The sequence below is a fragment of the Myodes glareolus genome, chromosome 9 (genome assembly GCF_982192425.1).
Source record: "Myodes glareolus chromosome 9, mMyoGla1.1, whole genome shotgun sequence".
Taxonomy (NCBI): domain Eukaryota; kingdom Metazoa; phylum Chordata; class Mammalia; order Rodentia; family Cricetidae; genus Myodes; species Myodes glareolus.
This window is the reverse complement of record NC_142034.1, coordinates 2,551,751-2,563,435: the sequence shown is the minus strand read 5'-3', so window position 1 is coordinate 2,563,435 and position 11,685 is coordinate 2,551,751. Positions and strand designations below refer to the sequence as shown.

Genomic DNA, 11,685 nt, shown 5'->3' with positions numbered 1-11,685 from the left:
CAGGTCTCTTCTCAAAAGCTTCCTCGATGGGTTAAGCAGAGGCATCTGAGTGGAGCAAGTCTGTCACCTCTTTGTTCCCTGTCTCTCTAAGTGTCTCTGTCTTTCTCTGTCTCTCATGAGTGTATGTGTGTGTATGTGTGTGTGTGCGCACACACATGCACACTGTTTCTTAGGCACTGCCCACCTTCTTCTTCTTCTTCTTCTTCTTCTTCTTTTTCTTCTTCTTCTTCTTCTTCTTCTTCTTCTTCTTCTTCTTCTTCTTCTTCTTCTTCTTCTTCTTCTTCTTCTTCTTCTTCTTCGGGCCGCAACCACATTCTCCATTACTTTAAGGGGCAGAGGTAGTTGACCTCTGTGACTTCAGGGTGTGGCAGTACACACCTTTAATCCCAATGCCTGGGAGGCAGAGACAGGCAGATCTCTGTGAGTTCAAGATGTTGTAGCACACGCCTTTAATCCCAGCATCGGGGAGGCAGAGACAGTGGGACTATAATGCGCATGTGCTTGGTAACTTTCCACTGCTGCGTCCCTGCCTACTCCCGAGGCGTCATCTGGGTTGATGGGCAGCGGACCAATCCAAGAATGACACGTCCAAAGCGAGGACTGTTTCCTATATAAGGGATGGGTTCCCCTCATTCTGGGTCTCGGCTTTGTAAGCTTATGCTCTCTCTCTCAAGACGCATTAAAGCTTTTCTGCAGAAGGATCCTAAGTGTGCCGCGTCGTTCTTGCTGGCGAGACGGTAGCACGGGACATTCTTTTTTTTTTTTTTTTTCCAGAGGGGAATTATATTTATTCATACAACCAAAACATCAGACAGACTCAGCAGCAGGATGGATGGGCGGGGCTAAGGTTCGCTAAGGCCTCTGGGCCCCTCTGCCTTCGGACTTGGGGTGCTAGTGGCCGACAGTTGTCTTAATCTTTTCCTTTTTTTCTTACTAGGCAGGAAGGGGCAGGCCTCGGCCCTCACACCCTGTTTAGTAGTTTGACAGCTCAGGATAGAGTTGTGTCCACCCTACCTTGCTTATTTTCAAGGTCAGAGTACTTGCCCCAAGTCCAGTTCCCTGGGGAAGTGAGTGGTGAATACTGCCGGGTCTTCAGTCTCTGGTTTCTGGTACCCCTGCCACACAGGGTTGAAGACATGCTGGGTGGCCCAGCTTTGAGTCCCAGAGAGTAGGGCAGATTGGGAGTTCAGGTCTCAGCAGGTGTGTGGAGGGGGCCGGGATCTCTGCTCCTCCATTCGACCTCCACCCTGAACTCGGAGTAGCAACTCCAGGAGCTCCTGTCCCCCCGGGGGGAGGGGCGGCTCTGACCGCTGGGCTTCCATCCGCTGGCACTGGTGACTAAGGATGGTGCTGTAGAGCTGTTCTTTGTCCTCAAGAAGTCGGGGTGGGGTTGGGGCTAGGCTTGGGGGAACCTGAGGAGTGTGGAAGGTGGCCCTCTGTTCCTCTAGGCGGCGGGACTGGGCCTCAGCCACCAAGTCGAGGAGGAGGAGCTCGGTCTGCAGGGAGAGCAGGGAGCCCGACTGGGGGCTCAGAGCTGTGTGGCGGGTTCCTGGAGGAGGAGGGGAGGGAGGAGCAGATCGCCAAGGCCGAGTGGTGGAGTTCACAGGGGGCCAGCCCTGATCATCTTTCGGGGGACCCTGCTCACCATCCTCTTCTTCCTGGGGTCTTTCAGCCTCCATCCCTGGTCTTGGGAAGAGATACTGATGGGGGCGGGGGTGACTGGAATTCGGAAGGAGGACCGGAACCCTGGGTTCTTGAGGGGAATGGGGGCTGGAAGGGGTGGGGGCAGCGCGGGACATTCTTCTTCTTCTTCTTCTTCTTCTTCTTCTTCTTCTTCTTCTTCTTCTTCTTCTTCTTCCTCTTCCTCTTCTTCCTCTTCTTCTTTTGCCTCTTCCTCCTTCTCCTCCTCCTCCTCTCCTCCTCTTCCTCCTCTTCTTCTTCTTCATTTCAAGAGAGAGCCTCGCATCTGGAATTCTCCATGTGACTGGTCAGTGAGCCCCTGGGAACTTCCTGTTTCTGTCTGCCTATTGCTAGGATTGCAAACCCCAAACCTGTGTCACTACTCCTGGCTTTTTTTTTTATGACTTCTGAACTCAAGCCCTTTACTGATTGAGTTATCCCCTAAGCCCTCCTTTTCTTTCTTTCTTCCTTTTGTTTCTGCTTTTGCTGTTTACATTCTATCATCATTGTTAGTACGTGTCTATGACGTGTAGGTAGGTGCATGCACGCGGTGCCACACATATAGAGGTCAGGGGACAACTTTGTGGAATTGGTTCTCTCTTTTCGCCTTTGGGTGGATGCTGTGGAATATTGTTTAAAGGCAAAGATGTGTTACATTTGTTTTTGCTGCATTTGTTTAATGATCTAAGGATGTGAATTGAATTTAATTATGAAAAGATGTGCTGCATCTGTCTCACCTTGCCTGCCTAGGGCCTCTGATTGGTTTAATAAAAAGATGAACAGCTAATAGCAAGGCAGGAGAAAGGACAGGCAGAGCTTCTGGTCAGAGAGAAAAAATAGGAGAAATCTAGGCTGAGGAGAACAAGGGAGACACCTGGGCAAGAAACCAGGCAGCCATCAGTCAGCCAGACATAGAGGCAGCAGGAAAGTAAGAAAAGGTAAAAAGCCCCGAGGCAAAAAGTAGATAAGGAGAAACAGGTTAATTTAAGTTAAAAGAGCCAGCCAGAAAGGAGCCTACACTAGGCCGAGCATTCAAAACTAATGAGTCTCCATGTCGTGACTTAGGAGCTGGTTGGTAACCCAAAAGAAAAAGCCTGCTACTGGTGGGTTCTGTGGATTGAGCTCAGGTTGTCAGGTTTATACAGCAAGGCTTTACCCCCCTAGGACTCTCATTGGCCCTGCTATTGCTTCTGTGGCAGGTGTCCTAGGCTGCTAGGCTTGCTATGTAGCTGAGAATGACTTTATATTCTTGGTCTTCCTGATTCTGCTTCCCTGGGATGAAAGGTTATTTGGCCCTGTGTCCAGCTGAAACAAGACAGAAACAAAGAGGTGTGGGAATTGCTACCCCGAGTTATATTTCCCTGCCCCCATTTGAGGTGCTTATCTGCAAAGAATCATAACTTCCCTCTGCTCCTGGAGTTGGATGAGGAAGTTTGAGTGCACGTGATTATTCCTTGATCCCTGCTGGGGTCAGGTGACAGTCCCTACTGGGGACAGGTGAAGGTTGAATGCAAGTGATCAGTCCTTGACCCCTACTGGGGTCAGGTGAGAGTCCCTCCTTGGGTCAGGTGACAGTCCCTTCGCAGCCCCCTCCCCATTTGGTGCCATGGTATAAAAGCTAGCCCCAACAGAACAATAAACAAGCTGCTGTTTTACCTCAACCTCGTGCTCTGTGGATTTCATTCAACCTGGACACCCTCCGCTGAGACTCGTGGTTCCAGACTGTGCTGGCACGGTAAAGAGGTTTGTTTGTTGGGTTGGTGGCTTTCTGGGGTCCTGGTGGCATGATCAGTCAGGATTCCAGAGAGAGGGAGAGAAGGGAGAGGAGAGACAGAGACAGAGAGAGACAGACAGACAGACAGATAGTGCAGTGCAAGTGCTGATTTGGGGAACTGGTTCACCTGGTTGTGGTCTGAGCAAGTCTGAAATTTTCAGGAGCAAATGCTGAGGCCTTGAGACCAGAGGTGTCTCGTTCCTCCCTCCTGTAGAAGCCTTGCTCTTAACTCTTCTTATTTTTTAAATTATCATTAGCCAGGCATAGGGATGTATGGGATCACGGAATGCAGGTCTTCTTAAAATTTTTATTTATTTATTTTTGCTTTTTCAAGACAGCGTTTCTCTTTCTCTAACAGCCTGCCTGTCCCGGAACTCACTCTGTAGACCAGGCTGGCCTCAAACTCACAGAGGTCCTCTTGCCTCTGCCTCCCAAGTGCTGGGATTAAAGATGCTTACCACCACTGCCCAGTGGGGGCATTTAATCTACTATCCCTCTGGAGGCAGAAGCAGGCAGATCTCTTGAGTTCAAGGTCAACCTGGTCTATAGAGAGAGCTCCAGGACAGCTAGGCTATAGAAAGAGATCTTGTCTTAGCTATTGCCACAGCTGTTGATGGTTTCTACAAACTCACAGCTAGGTCCGATTGTTAAAAACAACACCTACGCAACTCATTGAAAACAGAGAAGTTGAGCTGGTGCTTACCTAACGCTTTCACCCCCACGGCCTAGCACTCCTGGTGCTTCAAGGGACTCCGCGTGCTCCCAAAGGACCTACCCAGCTTCGAGGGTGACCTTCCTGCTGCAAGGCACGCTGGTGCAAGAGCAGAGCAAAGGTCATGGGGACAATCAACCAATATCTGATTTGAGTGAAGGCCTGCTCCATGAGATGGAACCCTACCCAGTGCTGCTCTGGTGGCCAAGAACTTAAGACTAGATAGGCCAGGGACCTGGGGGCAAACCAAACACTACCGCTCTGCGGAAGGAGCTCAGCAATAAAATGACTCCTAGGGACATTGCATGTATTCATGGGTGAGCACCTTGTTCAGCCATCATCAGAGACGCCTCCTCCTGCAGCAGATGGGAACAAAGGCAGAGAAGCCACTGTCCGACGATGCACAGAGTGAGAGACCTTGGCACACTCAGTCGGGGCTCAGGGAACTGTGGAAGAGGAGGCAACAAGAGCGAAGAGCCAGCAGGGCTGAGGGATACCAAGAAATCAAGGCCTTCTAGACACAACAGAGCCCGTGTACACGTAAACCCAGAGACTGAGGCAGCACGCACAGGGTCTGCCCAGGTCTGCACCAGATAGGGTCCTAGAGGAGGAAGATGAGGACACATGCCCCGAGCCTTAACACAGACATTAGCTTTAGTTGGTAGCCACTTGCAAATGAAAAATTTAGTTTTCTCCAAGAGAACCTTACTGGGGAAACAAACCACTCTTAGGGATAGGCCCCAAGTCCAACAGTAATTAGCCACAGAAAGCAAAAATGAAGGTTTGTTTGTCTCCTAATGGTAAGTCATAAATCAGGGCTCCTCCCTTCCTTCCTTTCTTCCTCCCTTCTTCCCTCCCTTCCTCTTGTCCTCCCTCCCTCCCTCCTTCCCTTCTTTCCTTCCAGGGAGGGTCTCACTGTGTAACCCTGGCTAGCCTGAAATCCGATGTGAACCAGGCCAGCTTGAGTTTACAAAGATCTGCCTGCCTTTGCCTGCCTTAGTCTCAAGCAGGAATGCTGGGACCAAAGGTGTGAGCTACCATATCGGCCTTTACTCCCAGGGCCTGCACCTGCTAGGATGGGACCCCTCCAAATGAGCTACTCTTCTTGGGAACCACTGAAATAAAAGTAAATCTTATCTAAAAATCATCTTCAAGGCAACAAACAAAGTTTGATCTAACAACTGGGTCTCTCTGGGCAGTGGTGGCACACCGTTAATCCCAACACTTGGGAGGCAGAGGCAGGTGGATCTCTGTGAGTTCAAGGCCAGCTTGGTCTATACAGCGAGTTCCAGGACAGGCTCCAAAAACTACAGAGAAACCCTGTCTTGAAAACCCAAAACAACGACAAAAAAAAAAAAAGGCAATAAGTTGGCGCCCAAATTAGCCATCTCAGGTGGACACCCCTACTCCTGGATTGACCCTTGGTAAGGCGAGGGGAATCCCATCCAAAGGAAAAAGTCAGATAGCCAGAAGCTGACCTGTGACCCCTATGCTGAGGATGGCTTCTCCACCTGGCTGAGATTAAGCACAAGGTGTTTAATCTTAAGCACAAGGCCCTCAGGTCTGCGGCCTCCGGAGAAAACAGAGGGTCCTGAACCCAGGGGCTTCTCAGGACCTCTGCAAGTCTGCCCCCTCTGAGCGACGGTCCCTGGCCCTTGCTGTGGCTACTTCTGATGAGCAGCCTTAATAGCAGGCTTGGAAAGAGGCCCAGAAATCTGAAATTCTGTGATGATTAGAGATCATTTGGGTCCAACTCTCAGGAACTTCACGATGCTAAAATAGACCTGGTCCGTTTCATCCCTGAGGTGTGCGGCTGAGATACTCAGATCTTAATTCTGAATGCCACGAGTCCCTGCTGGCCCCGCGCCTGTCCCTTCTAAAGGGCGATGCCGCAGGACTTGCTTTCTAACCTTTGGTATTTACCCGCTGCAGTCAGCTCACTGGTCCTAGCTCAGATTTGCTCAAGAAAATGCTGTGTCCTTTTCAGAGAGCTGTCATGTATAACAAACTGCTGCCGTGTTCCCCGTTCCTGCCCGCAGCGAGCCCTTCAGGGGTCCTGCTGGCAGCTCATCTGAGGATGAGCTCCAGGGCCTGGGGTAATGTCACCTGTTCCTTTCTCGGGTGCTGCATGAATTCTCCTGGGGAGACACGGATGAATGTCCCCAGCCCAGATGGGCACCAATGACAACCCAAAGCATGATTTCACTAAGGTCCTATTGGTGAAACCAATGAACTTACTGGGTTTGCTTATGGGGCAGAGGTGAGGGGTTACTTATAGGGGCAAAACAACTGCATCACTGCAAAGTCCCTCCCATCATGGAGTCCCCTTTTCAGTGAACCTTCTACTTGCCCAGTGTCTCCAGAGATCAGTTGAGGAGTGTTAGCTCAGACTATCACTGCTCTCTGGATGATGGGGAGGAGAGGTGTCTTCGGCTAGTGAGAGAAGCGACTAGAAGGTCTTCATTACCATCAGCATAGACTTGGCTACTGTGGCATTCTGCTTTAGCTGTCATGGCTATGAAGAAAGCTCAAGGTGGCATCTTGCAATGCCCAGGGGTCAAAGGGCCATATAACACCAGGCCAGAAGTCCACTAGATCTGGAGCTGGTTCCGCACTCTGGGCATACCCAAGGGAACAGGCATCCCACCTGTGTCTGCAGGCTTCAGTTACATGACAGGACAATGAACGGGGGGTGGGGTGGGGGGACCGGACCGACACCCATGGGCCTGAATTAAGCTCCTCCCTCAGTTGTGTCCTTATCCAGAGGGCGGAGGTAGCATCACAAGAAAACAAAAGAGGAGCAAAGAAGCCCCGTGTCCTTCCTGGTGTTGTAAGTGACCAGGTCTTAACCTCAGACCTCTCTCACCTTGGCTGGTCACTGCATGCGGTCTTTACAAAGTTGCTATTGGGCACCCTGGGTAATTCTCCGTACCCTTCTGTCTCCATCTCTCCTAGTCCTGAAGACCTGTTGTTTACCTTTGATTTGTCATCAAAGGAGAAACCGGGACCTCAAAGGTCAGTCTCTCCCTTCAGAGGCCTTGAAGACACAGCTCACCCCCTGTGCCTCTCTCTAGGCATCTTTATCTTTTTGTAAGCTTATCTGTTGCTAGTAACCTTTTTGTTTATTTGAGACTTAAAAAAAAAAAGGTGAGCCTGGCAGAGGTGGCGCACGCCTTTAATCCCTGTACTTGGGAAGCAGAGACAGGTGGATCTCTGTGAGTTCGAGGCCAGCCTGGTCTATAGAGTGAGTTCCAGGACAGCTCGGGCCATACAGAGAAACTTTGTCTCGAAAACCAAAAAACAAACAACCACAGCGAAAAGGTGTGGGGCACCATGCCCAGAAGATCTGATTTTTATAGCCTTTTAGGGGTGGGGGGGGAAGGTTTTATAGCTCACGATATAGTTCGACATATTATGTCTGACAGAGAACATGGAAGAGTCAGTACTATAAATTGAGAACTGCCAAGTCCCAACACAGACTGCTTAACTCTACCTCAGAGAGAGCTGTGGGGGACCTGGCCTGACTCAGACTGTGGGATTAGCTCTAAAGACGCAGGCTTGTTTGTGCAGCTTGACTTCAAACTCCCGTCTTCCTGACCTGCTTCCCGAGTGCTGGATACCATAACACTGACGGCGGCCTTCTAAGGCTGTGGCTTGCTGATTTCATTGAAGTCACTGCTAGAGGTTTGGAATGCCTGATACATTCTTGGGGTGGCTCTCCAGATATGATTTTAATATTCCCGAGTACTCTACAGTTTCAAGTCCCTCTATCAACCTCCAGGGCGGCTCCTTTTCTACTCTCAGGGATCAGCCATAGGTAGCCTGTGCTGCCTCAGTAGGTGGAGGTCCCAGCACTGGGGAGGCAGAGGTAGGAAGATCTCTGAGTTAGAGGCCAGCTTGGTCTACAGAGTTCCAGGACAGCTAGGGCTACACAGAGAAACGCTGTCTTGTAAGGAAGAGGGCCCCTAGTTTGTCCTGGCCGCCCAGCTAGCTTACACCTGAAATAACCACACAGAAACTGTATTAATTAAAACACTGCTTGGCCATTAGCTCTAACTTCTTATTGGCTAACTTACATATTAGAGAGTTGGGATAGCCTGAGCTCAGCAGTCATCTGAACCACGGCTTCATAGAACACAGAGTAACTGAGAGTGGGGATAGCCTGAGCTCAGCAATCATCTGAACCACTGCTTCACAGGACACAGAGTAACAGAGTTGGGAGAGCCTGATCTCAACAATCATCTAATTATTTTCTCACAAACCTTATTGGTTCTAGAGCAGAATTTCTGCTTTGACCAGAAATTTATTTGTTCACTCATCTATGGATATGCTTACCGACCCCCTCCTCATTCAACCAGCCACTCCTATCCACATCCATTTACCCACCTGCCCGCCTACACACAACTGACCGTCAAGACACCTACTCGTTCAACCATCCTTCAATCCATCCATTCGTCACCTACTCAACCATCCTTCAATCCATCCATCTATCACCTACTCAACCATCCTTCAATCTATCCATTCGTCACCTACTCAACCATCCTTCAATCTATTCACCTATCTATCACCTACCCATTCAACCATCCATCCATCCATCCATCTATCCATCACCTACTCAACCATCCTTCAATCCATCGATCTATCCATCATCACCTACTCAGCCATCCATCCACGCATCCCATTGACCTATCCAACCACCCACCTACTCATTCGTCTATTTACCTACTCATTTGCCCAGGCACCCACTCACCTATCCCCCATCTGCTGAGCCACCTACCCACACACTAAGCGTTTTAACTACCCACTTACCCCCCATCTATTACACACACACACACACACACACACACACGCCTTCCATGTCCATGCTAAATTCTCCCCGCAGGTCCATGCCAAATGCTGGAGACTAGAGGTAGCCCTGGCTTTCAAGGGGCTACCACTCTAGAATGTGCTGTGTATTATCATGGAAACTCAGTTTCTCCTGCAAAATTCAGTCACCTTCTTCCCCCTAAAAACAATCTGGAGACAGGCAAACACCAGAGCACTTTCCCTGGGCTGGTTTTGCAGTGTTGTGCCGGCTGGGACGCAGACTGCCGAGATTCTGCAAGTATCACTGCAAGTATGCCTGAGCACCGGGGAGGGGGTCAGGTCTCTCTCTGAGGTGGCACAGCTTCCCTCCATGGGTGCATGGGTCTAAATGTCACCAAGGCTCCTGATGCATTCCTGTATTCCCTGTGCTCTGCGTCAGACCTCAGAGGGCAGCAGGGTGAACTGAAAGCCGCTACTTTAGAACGAGAGAACACTGCGACAGAACAAGAAAGATATGAGGGGTTCAGACTCGGCAGTGCTCAGCCCTTGGAGGGGCAGCACGCAGTGGCCACTCTCTGCCCTTCAGAGCTCGGGGACTGGGGAGTTGGCTCATAAAACCCAGGCCATAAGAAGACTGAAAGATGAACCTGAATGGCAGAGCTGTTCTTGAGGTGTACGGCCTGGCCTGGTATCTGCCCTTAGGGAGTCGTCAGTCCTGGAGGCAGACCAAAGGGGACCCTCACATACATTGCCTTACTTAAGCATCTTACAACAGACCCTGAAGAAACAGTGTCTGAAGCTCAGGACAGGTGGGCTATTCTGAAGTGGCCCAGATTGTTGGGGATAGAACTGGTCCTGGATTCACATTAGGACTCCTTTCCCAGCCTTCTTCCCCTCCATCCAGCCAGTGACACCTCTCGTCTTGGCACTCAAAGCTCCAAGTCTAGCTGTCAGATCATGGAAGGGCCTGCATCCAGCCTCTCCACTGGGATCCAGACTACCGGCCAGGGCTGAGTCACCTGCAGAGGATTCAACTCTGAATATCAGTACTCAGAACAGTGGGGAGGAGCCAGGGCTCCGGGAATGTCAGCTGTGGGGATGGGGCTGTTCTCCAAAGACAACTGCAGTCCCTTAGGGCCCCAACCACAGGCCCTGGGAGTGCTCCAGCCAAATGGCACCGCAGATGATAGCATCATTGAGCTGCCCAAGAAACAGAACCGGAATGGAAGGTCGGAGGAGCCAGCACAGCAGGGCCGACACAGCAGGGAGGTGGTCAGGAAATCAAGGATGGAGTTCCAGTCCCGGTTATACCTCCAGACACCTTGCTGTCACCCAAAGTCAGTGACACAAGGATGAGTTTGTGTCGTACAGTTTTTGGTGGCTAAGAATATGGGGGTGACAGCCCTTCCCCGACTCTGGTCCTGGTGAGAACAGGTCATCTCCGGAAGGTGCTTCCTCCAAGCTCTCGTGCACGTAGCTAGTGCTTCAGGATCAGTGAGGATACCCAGCCACATGGACCATTGCAGCAAGAATGTCTAACCTTTCGGCTTTTCAGAGAGACATTGTCAGCTCAAGAGGCTTGCAACTAAATTTAGAGAGGAGGGGGAGAGAGAGAGAGAGAGAGAAGAAGGAGGAGGAGGAGGAGGAGAAGAAAGAAAGAAAACTGTAAAATGTTTAAATCAATTTTATGGTTTGTATTGGGCCTTATTCATATCTATCCTTGGGTGCAGCAGCGTGGGTCATAGATCTGACCTATCTGTGATCATCTCAGGACTTATTAGCTAGCGTCCTCAGAGCCAGCCAGCCCAAGGGCCAGAATAAGAGAGTGTCAAGGGGAGGGTGGTGCCAGGGTGCTGTCCTGTCAGCTTGGCTGCTACCAGTTAGAAGTGCGTCATTCGGGGCTATGGTCACACACAAAGACACAGGCAGCAGGAGTAAGGTGAATGTCTATGTATGTTTGAGACGAGCCTGGTCTGCAAGAGCTAGTTCCGGGACAGGCTCCAAAGCTACAGAGAAACCCTGTCTCGAAACAAGCAAACAAATAAACAGCCCCACCAAAACCCACTTGTGTTCTCTTCTAGATAGAGCTACTCCAGTTAGGCTCAGCCTGGCTCAGAGAAGGTGAGTAGCCTGCTCAAGGACACACAGCCTGTGCTGAGCCAGCAAAGCTGATGGCCCAGTAAGCACTGCTGGCAGGATTTAGCCACTCAGGGCTGTTGTGTCAAGGCCTCTGTGAGTTCTGCATCACTGGCCATTCTGAAGAGCATCTGAGGCCTGGAGCTCATATCCTGTCTCCTGCCAGACTGGTTCTGGCCCTCCCTTGGAAGTACAGAGGCCTCAAGTTGGGGGGATGAGCCAAAAGTCCCACCCCAGCTGCTGCCCCCCCCCCTCTTTCCCACTCTTTGCTCATCTGGTTTCCCAGCTGTTTCCACACCATCAGCACCCAAACACACCCCACCTGCTCTGTTCCAACTTTCCTGTAGACTGTCAGCCGGGACAGCATGTCCCCCCGAGAGTGTGCACTTGGCAGTCCTCTTGCTACATCTGCAGATGTAGCCATGTGAGGTGGGCCGCAAGGGAAAGGGTGACAAGGAGACCTCAAGGTCTTAGTGTTGCTTGAGTCACCCTGACAGCGACTTTGTGAGTTAAGCCAGGCAGGAGGGAGGACCTTCCCGGGGAGCACATAGGGGTACCCATGGCCTCGCCACGGAAA

At 50.9% G+C, this 11,685-nt stretch overlaps 1 pseudogene; it reads right to left on the bottom strand.

Annotated features, from left to right (window-relative positions):
• Window positions 1-759: 759 nt before the first annotated feature.
• On the bottom strand, window positions 760-1,780 carry LOC148120731 (G protein-signaling modulator 3 pseudogene; annotated as a pseudogene).
• Window positions 1,781-11,685: the final 9,905 nt, after the last annotated feature.